Source organism: Hibiscus syriacus, unplaced genomic scaffold, assembly GCF_006381635.1.
Source record: "Hibiscus syriacus cultivar Baekdansim isolate YM2019G1 unplaced genomic scaffold, ASM638163v2 tig00013960_pilon, whole genome shotgun sequence".
NCBI lineage: Eukaryota > Viridiplantae > Streptophyta > Magnoliopsida > Malvales > Malvaceae > Hibiscus > Hibiscus syriacus.
Genome location: NW_024062312.1, coordinates 830,306 through 843,618, shown reverse-complemented (window position 1 = coordinate 843,618; position 13,313 = coordinate 830,306). Strand labels below are relative to the sequence as shown.

Genomic DNA, 13,313 nt, shown 5'->3' with positions numbered 1-13,313 from the left:
TCAATACTTATATTATATGATTAGTACTTTATACTTAATCTTGTGTGAGATAGTTGGGGTTTATTTTATGAACGTTAATTTGATTAACTTTAGTTTTTATATATTTTTTAAAATTTTAATTTTTATTTAAATAGTATAATAATTAAATTAAAATATAAATTTGCGAGAAATTAATTAAATCTACAATTAACATATAACAAAAGTTAATAATATAATTTAACAGATTTTATACTTACATTTTGGATCAAAATCAAAATTTCCCAATCTGATAAATATAAAAAGAAAATTATCAAATTAAATTACATAAACAAAATACGGAATTAATATGGAGTACAAGTAGAGAACAACGTTCTATCGAGTGAAACCTAGTAAAAAAATATGATTATTATTTTATATAGGATAATTCTTTCACGCTCGACGAGCGACGATAAGCACAATTAACGATGAGTATCATTAATTTAATTTATAAAAGTTTAAAATTATAAAAAAACTCGATATATAATTATTAATTAGTTAAAAATTTAAAGGTAAATTATTTAAAATAAAGGGTAAACTATACAAGTGACCATCTAATTGTTTCTCCTTTTCTTTTTGACCACTACTTTTGAATTTTTTTCAATCAGGTCATTCAACTATTTAAATGTATTCAATTAAGCCACTTGCCATTAATATTTAACGGAGAAGTTGACATGGTAATTAAAATATTTGGTATAATTACATATTTGATCAATGTTAATTATATATCCTATCAATTTAGTCCTAATTTTTAATAAATTAAAATAAATTTAACCCTCAAAATTAGTAATAGCAACAAAAATTGTAAAAGTCATCATTTGTGGGGTAAAAGGAATCGACATTGGATCTTGAGAAATTGATTTGAAAATAGGTTTTTTGAACAATAATTGCAAAAGCCATCTTTTGGTGGGTAAAAGGAATCGACATTGGAATTGTTGATGACTTTGATAGAATAAAACGAAGAAAACAATTTAAATATTTTTAAAATGTAAAAGAAATAAATAAAAGTAAAATCCTAACCAAAAATATATTTTGGTTACAGAATAAAAAATAATTTTAAATATTAAAATGAAAAGAAAAGTATCACCGACAGTGACTAATCTTGCGTATAATTTGATATTATTTTATTAAAAAGAACAAGTGAAATGAATAAATTGCACATTGAAATCTTTTTTTGTTTAATGCACATATAAATCAAAACAAACTTTAGATATAATTAATTTAAGTATTAATTAATTATTGAATTTATATTATGTTGGAGTCCTAAGTTAAAGTCGAAGGGTTAAGTTTATTATAATTTATTAAAATTAAGATAAATTGATAGAATATATAAGTAGCAGTGACCAAATGTGTAATTATAACAAATATTTTAATTGTCACATCAGCTTCTTTGTTAAATATTAACGGAAAGTGTCTTAATTGAATGCATTTAAATAGTTGAATGATCTGATTGATAAAATTTCAAAAGTAGTGGTCAAAATAAAAAGGGCAATAGTTTGGTAATCACTGTTATAGTTTACCCTTTATTTTAAATAATTTACCTTTAATTTTTAACTAATTTATAATTATACGTTAAGCCCTTTAAAATTTTAGATTTTATAAATTAAACTAATGGTGCTCATCGTTAGTGGTGTTTATCGATGCTCGTCGAGCGTAGTAGAATTTTCCTTTAATTATATTTAAAAGTTTTCATTTTTAATTTAAATGTAAATATGCATAATTTGTCACTGTCATATAATAATTTATAAAAATATTTTTTTCAATGATGATATATCAAATAATAGTTTTATAATAATATATGCTAGGAAAATTAAATTCATATGTTATTAAAATAAAAATATTACTTTTATCGATATATATTTATTAGTTTTTAAAAATGAAAGGTAAAAAAGGCACGCGTGATCCCTAAACTTTAAAAAAAATGGTAACCCTCATTCTATATTTTTAGATCAATGAGACCCTCCAACTCGAAAAAAGAATCCAATGTGGCCTTTTGACTAACGTTTTTTGTCGTTTACCAACGATTCCGTTAATTCCTGCAGACGTGGCACGCCAATGTGATATTCATCCTATTTTTCTCTCAATGCGGCCCTCCAACTCAAAAAATAACTCAATGCTACCATTTGATCATCTGTTTAATGTTGTTATAAATGGGAAAATTACACCATTCATCACTCAACTATCTTTTTTTCATTTTAGTCTCTAAACATTAAAAGTTTTCTATTTAATCAATCAACTTTTGAATTATTCATGTTTCAGTTATCATGACTTATTTTATTAATATTTATGTATGATGTGGCTTTTATTATTCTTATTTTATTGAATCGTTAGTTCTTTTTTTTTCTATTTCAACATTAGATCTACATCTATCGGAGTCCTTTTTAAGGAAACCAAGTTTATATTTGAGTTTGGGGTTAATAAAAGAATCGAAAAAGGCGTTGATCAGCGGCGGTCAACACGGCGGAGTTTGATTGTGAATTGGGTTTTCCCAAGAATGATCAAGAACAAGATGAACTTTTCATAGAAAATTCAAACCCAATTTGATTCAAAATTTCTATGGTAATTAATTTAATCACAATGTTGAAATTTTAAATTAATTAATATTATTTAAATCATATATTAATAAAATAATAATAATAAATGTCACATCATACATAAATAATAATTAAATAAGTTATGGTGATTAAAATATGAGCAGTTTAAAAGTTTAGTGATAAATTGAAAAACTCTTAAAGTTTAGTGACCAAAATAAAAAAGAGAATATAGTTGAATGATAAATGGTGTAATTTACCCAATTTATAACAGCGTTAAATGGAGGAATTAATGAAACCGTTGGTTAATGACAAAAAACGTTAGTCAAAGGGTCACATTAAGTTATTTGTTCAAGTTAGAAGGCTAAATTGATAAAAAAAAAAATAGGACGAGTGCCACAATAATTTCTTTTTTTGAAAGTGCAGGAACCTCACGTGCCATTTTGACAAAATTAACCTAGTATACCATCTTTTGGTGCACTAGTTCTCTAGCTACCAATACAAGTGGTAGGGGTGAGCAAAACTCGACTCGACTCAAAATGACTTCGAGTTGTAATTTCAAAAACTCTACTCGACTCGAAAAAAAATTCAAGTTCAAATCGGGTTGTAAAATACAACTCGAATAACTCAATTTTTAGTATTTAGTTGATGAATTTTCAAGTTTCAGTCGAGTCCCTCAATTCTGTACGATATATGTATATCACATAAGAAAGAAATATATATGTATTGTATTCAAAAATCACACAGGAAAATTGATATCTAAAGAAATATATATATGTATGTATTGTATATGATCATAAAGAACAATTTAAATTGAAATCAAATAATATCATAATATTATAAATATTGATAATGAAATTTAAACACAAACTCAAAAATTCGAATCGACTCAAATTTTATAAACTCTACTCGACTTGAAAAATTTCAAGTCAACTCCGAGTTGTAAAATAGGACTCGTAAACTTGAATAACTCGAAAATTTTTTATTTGACTCGATCAAACGCTCACCCCTAAAGAGTGACAGTCAGCTGCAACTACTGGCGAAAATTTATTTTGAGGAAATTCTATGATTAGATTATAAAAGAAAAGAGAGAATTCTTAAAGAAAGTAGTCAATTTCTGTTTTTATCATACATATTGACTTATATATTAAATCTTAGTATTTGTTTCACTTTAAAATGATGATAGTATAGGATGAGTAAATGTGACCGTTAGATGTTAAATTACAGATTATGTTAAAAATTTTGAGGAACTTTAGAGGATTTAGATATGGGGTCGGAAGTTGCTCACAGCCTGGAGTTGAGGGCAGCCTACTACCCTACCTCCCTCTTATCCCATTACATATAGGAATAGGGTCAGCTAATTTTAATTTAGAGGATTTAGAACTCCAGAGATCATTGTTTTGAAAATCGGACCGGACCGGCCGGTTCAATCGGGAACCGTTGTCTAGTCCGGTTCAATCTAGACCAGTTGAACCGCTACTAGTGAACCGGCCAGAACCGTTGAACCGTTCAAACCGGACCGGCTGAAAACCAGAAAAAACCGACAATTTTGTTTTTTTTTTAAAAAAAATTAAATCAAACGACGTCGTTTGTTAAACGAGCCAAGTCGAACTCTAGTATTGCTGAGCTCGACTCGAACTTGAAAAATTTAAAAGTAAGCTCAACTCGATTCAAACTCACGAGCTAAAAATTATGAAGTTTAACTCGAACTCGAAATATAATATTGAAACTTGAACTCGAAAAGGTTTGAACTCAAAAAAAATTTAGAAGCTCGATTGAAGCCTAAAATTCGAGCTTGATTGAAGTGAAAGAATAGTTCACTCAATGCTTACCAAAAGGCTCCATGATTTTGAATGCTAAATTACCTCTATTATTTATAGAAGTTAATTGGGATGATCTTCTATGTTTCTTAATCATGTGGGATTATTTTTAAAAAAAATAAACCAAACAATATCATTTTGTTATGATTTTTTTAGCCTCAAATTTATTTTTTAATTATAGTTATATAATTATATTTATTATTTAATATGCTTTACCTTAAATATTATGTTGTAGTTAATTTGAATCATTTTGTTTCACTTGATTTTATGGTTTTTAATTTATATATGTTATGACTTGCTTTGAATATGACTTGTGATATAAAAAAATATTTTTTATTAAATATTTTTGGTATTTTTATTTAATTTTTTAAATAATTATGACGTCGTCCGATTATTCTGACCGATCAAACCGATTCGATCGATTGAACCAGTAAACCGATAATATGACCGATTCGCTAACCGATCCGATTATAAAAAACCATGCCAGAGATTTAAAAAAAAATCAAAAACCTCGACGTTCGATAAACAAAAGAATATTAATGGATATGTGATTGGAGATCCGGAAAAAGTGAAACATACGTTAAAAAATTATAAAATATCAATATTAAAAAATGGTTGCATGATAGAAGAATACTGCAAGGGAAAAACCCTAGTCGCTCTCTCCCTTCACTCTTCTTCTTTTCTTTTTCTTTATTTTTACAATTTGTGTCATTTTCTATATATCGAATCAATTTTTTCTTCTTTAATTTTGTTTAGTCGATGGCGGCACCAGTTTTGATATTGGTTGCCGACAGTAGGTTATTTTTTTCTTTGTTTATTTTTTAATTTTTTAATAAAAATATATATACCTTTGTGACATGTTTATTTATGCCTTTGTGGAACGTTTATCTCTGTCTTTTTGTAGTTTTTGAGTTTTTTGTTATTGTTTTCATTTATCTTTTTTCTCAGGGTTGGATTTGACATCGCCAAGATTGATTAAGATAGCGCTTATTTGTTATCATGCTGATCTTCTTTGCTTTGAACCCTCGGATTAATTTGGATACGCATTTTGCGTTTGTGGATAATTTTCTCACGTCGCTCGACTCAGATTTGTTCGTATCTTTATTTTGTTCGAGCTTTTTGGTTAGGTTTTTTACATTTTCCTTCTTTGGTCCTTATGTGATCTAGGTGACTAGTTTTTGTCTCAATGATAATAGTAAAATGTCATAATTATATTTTACGTTTACGGTTATACTGGTAAATCTTCATTGTAATTTTAGATATTTTCTATTTTCTATTTTCAATAAAACAAGCTACTTAAAAAAAACGGTTGCATGATACCTAGAGAAGTATGGTATAATTGGACGCTGAGAGACATAAATGCTAGCATAAAGCAGCAAAACTTGGCAGCTTCATGCATTTAATTACCACTTCAACTCCACAGTGACCCCAACTATGGGCATGCACCGAGTTACAGCTAAGATATGTAGTGTTTTTCATGGCTCAATATAACTGATTAGAACGAACCAGAAAATATTGAAAAGCAATAAGAACCTTTTATTCGATGTCTAATTTATCTGCAATATCACCAACATATTATTAAATTGTCGTTACAGTTACGATATTACGATTGCAGATGTTGTAGATACAATTTATAATATTACGATGACTTTTAAAAAATATTACGATATAATCGTTACACTGCGACCGTAATACAACTCTCCCTCTCATTAATTGACTTCTCTTTCCACTTTCCATATAACATGCAAATAACTAGACCAATTCATGTAATATTCAAATCAATGGAGCCCATGAAAATCTTCATATTCATACTCTGTGTGTGTTGTTCGTGGGACTTGAGCTTGGCACAATCTCACCGAGGGAAATGGAAACTGCTCAAGAGAAGCATCGGAGTTTCAGCCATGCACATGCAATTGTTACCGAACGACAAGATTATCGCTTTCGATCGGTCGGATTTCGGTCCTTCCAACCTTACTCTTCCGCAAGGGAAGTGCATCCAGGATTCGAAGTCGACAGATTGTTACGCACATTCCGTCGAGTTCGATCCCGTAACTCGAGCCGTTAGGCCGCTGACTATATTATCCGATACATGGTGTTCTTCGGGCGCATTGGCGGTCGATGGTACGTTGGTCCAGAGCGGTGGTTATCGGCTCGGCGAGAAGGCGGTTCGGTATTTGAAGCCGTGCATGGATTGTGATTGGGAGGAAGATCAGAACGGACTTCTTTCACCGAGGTGGTACGCGTCGAACCAAGTTTTGCCCGACGGGAAGATCATTGTCGTCGGCGGAAGATATCAGTTCACTTATGAGTTTATCCCGAAACTCTCCGTTTCCGATCGGGAACTTTACCGACTTCCTTTCCTGAAAGAAACAAGATATTCACCGTTGGTCCCCAACAATCTCTACCCTTTCCTACATCTCTCGACCGACGGGAATCTCTTCGTTTTCGCCAATGATCGAGCGATTCTACTCGATTATGTTAACAACAAGGTGATTAGAAGGTACCCTGAAATTCCCGGTGGGGGTATCCCGGAATTATCCCAGCACAGGCTCATCTGTTCTTCTACCTTTGAAACTATTTTAACAACACAAGTGTTGGATCATAAACTTGATCCATTATGGGAGCCTAAACCCAAACCCAAACTAAATTGATGTCATTACTTACATCATTTAATTAAAGATGTCATTGCTTACATCATTTAATTAATGATGTCATTGCTTACATCAATTTAGTTAGGTGAGAGTTAGATATTTGTTGAATTTGTAATGGTTTAAATTAGTTTATTTGTGTGGTGTAGGATTGTTCTTGAGTAGTATAAATACCCCTTCCCATTTTAGTTTTAAGTATCAAGAAAAATTAAGAGCTTCTAAGTGAGTGAAGAAGCAAAGTCTTATAAGAGTGAGTTGTAGTTCTTGTTTTCGAGTGAGAGTACTCTTGTAATATTTGTTTGAGTTTCAATAAAAGTTGTTTGTGTGAGCGTTTTATTTCCTACAAAGTGGCATCAGAGAGAGTTGGAAAGATCGAAGGTCTCGACGAGAGGAATACGCCGCCGCCAGAATTTTCTCAATCTGAGTTCTGACGCACCGCCACGCACCGCCGGAAGACTGCTGCCAGAAAATCGAGTTGACTCATCGAGTTGAGCCGATTCAGCCGAGTTGGAGCCCTTGACCGAGGTGTCAAAGTCCCTCCTAAGTTTTTTTTTTCATCGTTCCGGATTCATCCGTGCAATCGGATTTTACAAAATCTCATTATATTGAGAGATATGGCAAATGGTATGGCACCATTCCAAGTTCCGACACTCAACAACAACAACTACGACAATTGGAGTATCAAAATGAAGGCACTTCTTGGATCACAAGATGTGTGGGATATCATAGAGAAAGGCTATAATGAGCCTGCGGATGATGATGTTTTTGCTACTCTTACACCAGATCAAAAGACAACTTTGAAGGATTCAAGAAAGAGAGACAAGAAGGCTCTCTACCTCATCTATCAAGCATTAGATGATGATGGTTTTGAAAAGATTTCAAGTGCAAGCTCTAGCAAGGAAGCGTGGGAGAAGCTGCAAACCTCTTACAAAGGATCCGAGCAAGTGAAGAAGGTTCGTCTCCAAACATTAAGAGGTGAATTCGAATCCTTAAACATGAAAGCATCTGAGTCTATTTCAGATTATTTCTCAAGAGTAGTAGCTGTTTCTAATCAATTAAAAAGAAATGGTGAAAAGTTAGACGATGTGAGGATAATAGAGAAGATACTCCGTTCGTTGGATCCCAAATTTGAGCACATCGTCGTGACGATTGAAGAAACTAAAGACTTGGAAGAAATGAAGATCGAACAGCTCCAAGGATCATTGCAAGCATACGAAGAGAAGCATAAAAAGAAGCATGATTTACTGAGCAACTCCTCAAGCTGCAACTCAAGGATATGCATGAGAGCCAACGCAATGATAGAAACCAACGTGGCCAAGGCAGAGGTAGAGGCCATGGACGAGGTGGAAGTCGAGGTCGTGGACGAGGCTGGAATTACAACAATAACAATTCCAACAACAACTATGAGAAAGGAGAAAGCTCAACACGAGGCCGTGGAAGAATTAATCCAAACTCAAAGTATGACAAATCTCAAATTCGATGTTATAATTGTCAAAAATTTGGGCATTATGCTTCAGAATGTAGAGCTCCCAACAACAAAATTGAGGAGAAGGCCAATTACGTGGAGGAAAAGACAGATGGCAAAGAAACTCTTCTTCTAGCACGAAAGGAAACTGATGGTGGCCAAGCAAATTCCTGGTATCTGACAGTGGTGCAAGCAATCACATGTGTGGAAGGAAAGACATGTTTGTGGAGCTAGACGAGTCAGTAAGTGGAAATGTTTCGTTTGGAGATGATTCCACAATAGCAGTGAAAGGGAGAGGTAACATTCTTATCCGTTTGAAAGATGGGAGACATCAATTTATTTCAAATGTCTACTATGTGCCCAATATGAAAAGTAACATTTTAAGTTTAGGGCAACTGGTAGAGAAAGGTTATGATATTCATATGAATAATTATAATCTTTCTATAAAAGATGATAAGAATAACTTCATTGCTAAAGTGCCGATGTCAAAGAATAGAATGTTCTTGATCAACATACAAAATGATGTTGCAAAGTGCCTGAAAGCTTGCTACAAAGATGCATCATGGCTTTGGCATCTTCGATTTGGGCATCTCAATTTTGGAGGTCTAGAGCTATTATCTAAGAAGGAGATGGTGAAAGGACTACCTCACATCAACCATCCTGACCAACTCTGTGAAGGGTGTCTAGTCGGGAAACAATTCAGGAAAAGCTTTCCAAAGGAGTCAGAGACAAGAGCTAAGAAGCCACTTGAGCTCATCCATACCGATGTGTGTGGACCGATCAAGCCAAGTTCTCTCGGTAACAATAACTATTTTCTTCTCTTCATTGATGATTTTTCAAGAAAAACCTGGGTATATTTCTTGAAACAGAAGTCAGAAGTTTTTGAAGTATTCAAGAAGTTCAAAGCAGCAGTGGAGAGAGAAAGCGGTAGAAAGATCAAAGCCATGAGATCCGATCGAGGTGGAGAATTTACTTCCAGGGAGTTTCAAGAGTTCTGTGAAGCAAATGGAATTCGTCGACCAATGACAGTTCCTAGATCCCCCCAGCAAAATGGTGTGGCAGAAAGAAAGAATAGAACAATCCTCGACATGGCACGAAGCATGCTCAAAAGCAAGAAACTACCCAAAGAATTTTGGGCGGAAGCAGTATCGTGTGCAGTCTACTTGTCAAATCGATCTCCAACAAGAAGTGTATGGGGAAAGACACCGCAAGAGGCATGGAGTGGAAGAAAGCCTGGCATTTCCCACTTGAGAACCTTTGGAAGTATAGCCCATGTTCACGTACCAGACGAGAGAAGAACGAAGCTTGATGATAAAAGCGAGAGTTTTATCTTCATCGGCTATGATGCTAATTCGAAGGGCTACAAGTTGTACAATCCAGACAATAAGAAGTTTGTGATTAGTCGAGATGTGGTCTTCAACGAAGAAGGAGAATGGGATTTTAACTCCCATACAGATGACTTCAATTTCTTTCCTCAGTTTGAAGAAGATGAGCAGACAATGAGGGAGCAACTAGATGAATCTCAACAAGAGCTTGCAACTCCACCCACTTCACCAACATCAACCACTCAAGGAGACTCATCACCTTCATCATCGTCAAGTGGGAGTCAAAGTGAAAGAGTTGTGCAACGCACAAGAAGCCTTAGAGATCTCTATGAGGTAACTGAACGACAAGATAATCTTACATTATTTTGTCTGTTTGCCGATTGTGAACCAGTGAGCTTTCAAGAAGCGGTACAAGAAAAGAAATGGAGAGATGCGATGGACGAAGAAATCAAGGCCATCGAGAAGAATGACACATGGGAACTTACCTCACTTCCCAAGGGACATAAGGCGATAGGTGTCAAATGGGTGTACAAAACAAAGCAAAACGCCAAAGGAGAGATTGAAAGGCACAAGGCGAGGCTAGTTGCTAAAGGCTATAGTCAAAAGGCTGGAATTGACTATGATGAGGTATTTGCTCCTGTTGCTCGATTGGAGACTATCAGACTAATCATTTCTTTGGCAGCTCAAAACAAGTGGAAGATACAACAGATGGATGTAAAGTCCGCCTTCCTAAATGGAGTTCTTGAAGAGGAACTTTACATTCAGCAACCATCAGGCTATGAAGTCAAAGGGCATGAAGACAAGGTGTTGAAGTTGAAGAAGGCTCTTTACGGGCTAAAACAAGCACCAAGGGCATGGAATAGCCGAATCGACAAGTACTTCCAAGAGAATGGCTTCAACAAATGTCCCTACGAGCATGCTCTATATATCAAGATCAAAGATGAAGATATTTTGATCGTGTGCCTCTACGTGGACGATTTGATCTTCACTGGAAGCAACCCAAGCATGTTTAATGAATTCAAGGATGTGATGATGAAAGAATTCGAGATGACAGACATGGGGCTCATGGCGTACTACCTTGGCATTGAAGTTAAGCAACAAAATGATGGAATTTTCATTTCACAGGAAAGCTATGCAAAGGAGATACTGAAGAAGTTCAAGATGGAGAACTGTAAGCCAATAAGCACACCGGCAGAATACGGGATCAAGATGACCAAACATGAAGAAGGCGAAAGTGTAGATCCAACATTCTTCAAAAGTTTGGTAGGAAGTCTACGCTATCTAACTTGCACGAGACCCGATATTCTTCACGCAGTTGGATTGGTTAGTCGCTACATGGAATCCCCAACAACCACCCATTTTAAAGCCGCAAAGAGAATTCTTCGCTATCTGAAAGGTACAATTGACTTTGGCTTGTTCTATTCAGTTTCTAATGATTACAAGCTTGTTGGATATAGCGACAGTGATTGGGGTGGAGACATAGATAATCGAAGGAGCACTACTGGATTCGTATTTTTCATGGGAGATATTGCATTCACATGGATGTCAAAGAAACAACCGATTGTCACATTATCCACTTGTGAAGCGGAATATGTTGCTGCTACCTCATGTGTTTGTCATGCAATTTGGCTTAGAAATCTATTGAAGGAGATTGGTTTGATACAAGAAGAGCCTACCAAGGTTTGTGTCGACAACAAGTCAGCCATTGCCTTAGCGAAGAATCCAGTATTCCATGATCGAAGCAAGCACATTGATATTCGCTACCACTATATAAGGGAGTGTGTTGCAAGAAAAGATGTGGAAGTTGAATATGTGAAGTCACAAGATCAAGTTGCTGATATTTTTACCAAGCCACTGACCAGCGAAGACTTCTTAAGATCAAGGAACCTACTAGGGGTCACGAGATCAAGTTTAAGGGAGGGTGTTGGATCATAAACTTGATCCATTATGGGAGCCTAAACCCAAACCCAAACTAAATTGATGTCATTACTTACATCATTTAATTAAAGATGTCATTGCTTACATCATTTAATTAATGATGTCATTGCTTACATCAATTTAGTTAGGTGAGAGTTAGATATTTGTTGAATTTGTAATGGTTTAAATTAGTTTATTTGTGTGGTGTAGGATTGTTCTTGAGTAGTATAAATACCCCTTCCCATTTTAGTTTTAAGTATCAAGAAAAATTAAGAGCTTCTAAGTGAGTGAAGAAGCAAAGTCTTATAAGAGTGAGTTGTAGTTCTTGTTTTCGAGTGAGAGTACTCTTGTAATATTTGTTTGAGTTTCAATAAAAGTTGTTTGTGTGAGCGTTTTATTTCCTACAACAAGTACACCGGAGGCTGAGGTCTTAATATGCGGTGGAACGACGCCGGACTCGAACGAAAAGGCTAACGTCGGAGACTTTGTTCCGGCGTCGAATTCATGTGGTCGTTTGATAATTACGGCTGCATCTCCGGAATGGGAAATGGAGGAAATGCCGATGAATAGAGTGATGGGGGACATGATCATGTTACCAACAGGAGACGTGCTCATCATAAACGGCGCAGCCAAAGGTACAGCCGGTTGGGGCGTTGCACGGCAGCCGGTTCTGAGTCCCGTGTTGTACCGCCCCGACGAAAACCAGTTCGAGGTCTTAAACCCGTCTTCGATCCCTCGACTTTATCATTCGACTGCTCATTTGTTATCCGACGGTCGAGTCTTAGTCGGCGGCAGCAACCCTAACGTCAACTACAACTTCTCTGCGCTTTATCCGACCGAGCTCAGCCTCGAAGCATTTTATCCACCGTATCTGACCACCACGAAGCCCCGGCCATCGATCGCCGGAGTAAACCCGGGGTTGAAGCTCGGTTATAAGCAGAAAATATCGCTGGAATTCACGTTAAATGGGGGTGTTAACCAGACAGATTTCTTCGTAACAATGGTGGCTCCATCCTTCACTACACATTCAATCGCCATGAATCAAAGGTTGCTGATTTTGGCATTCGACGAGGGAGTGAAGAAGAGTTCTTCCGGGAACTATTTAGTCCAAGGTTATGCACCGGCAACGGCGGCGGTGGCGCCGCCTGGATATTACCAGTTGGTTTTGGTACACGAAGGCATTCCGAGCAAAGGGAAATGGGTCCAAATCAAATAGTTTGTAATTACGAACATCTTTAGTTCATGATTTACATGTATTATTAGTTTTTTTTATGTTGAATTAGATTTAAATGATGCAATTCTTCTTAAGAATTATTATTAGGTGTCTATTATTCGGTTTTGATCGAATTTAATCGATCGAAGCGAATTAGTTCAGTTGGGGAATGATCAATATTTTTTAATATTCGGTTAACGGTTAATCTAATTCAAATTCGGTTAATTAATTGAATTAATAGAAATTATCAAATATATTATATATATTAAATACATATTTTAACCTAAAACTCATTAAAAATTTAAGACTCAATTATTTTTAACCACACTAGACTCATTAAATTATTAATACCTAATTAAATTTTAACTAAAATAAAAAG

At 34.9% G+C, this 13,313-nt stretch overlaps 1 pseudogene; it reads left to right on the top strand.

Annotated features, from left to right (window-relative positions):
• Positions 1 to 6,134: 6,134 nt before the first annotated feature.
• Positions 6,135 to 12,960, top strand: LOC120206681 (annotated as a pseudogene).
• The last annotated feature ends 353 nt before the right edge of the window (positions 12,961 to 13,313 follow it).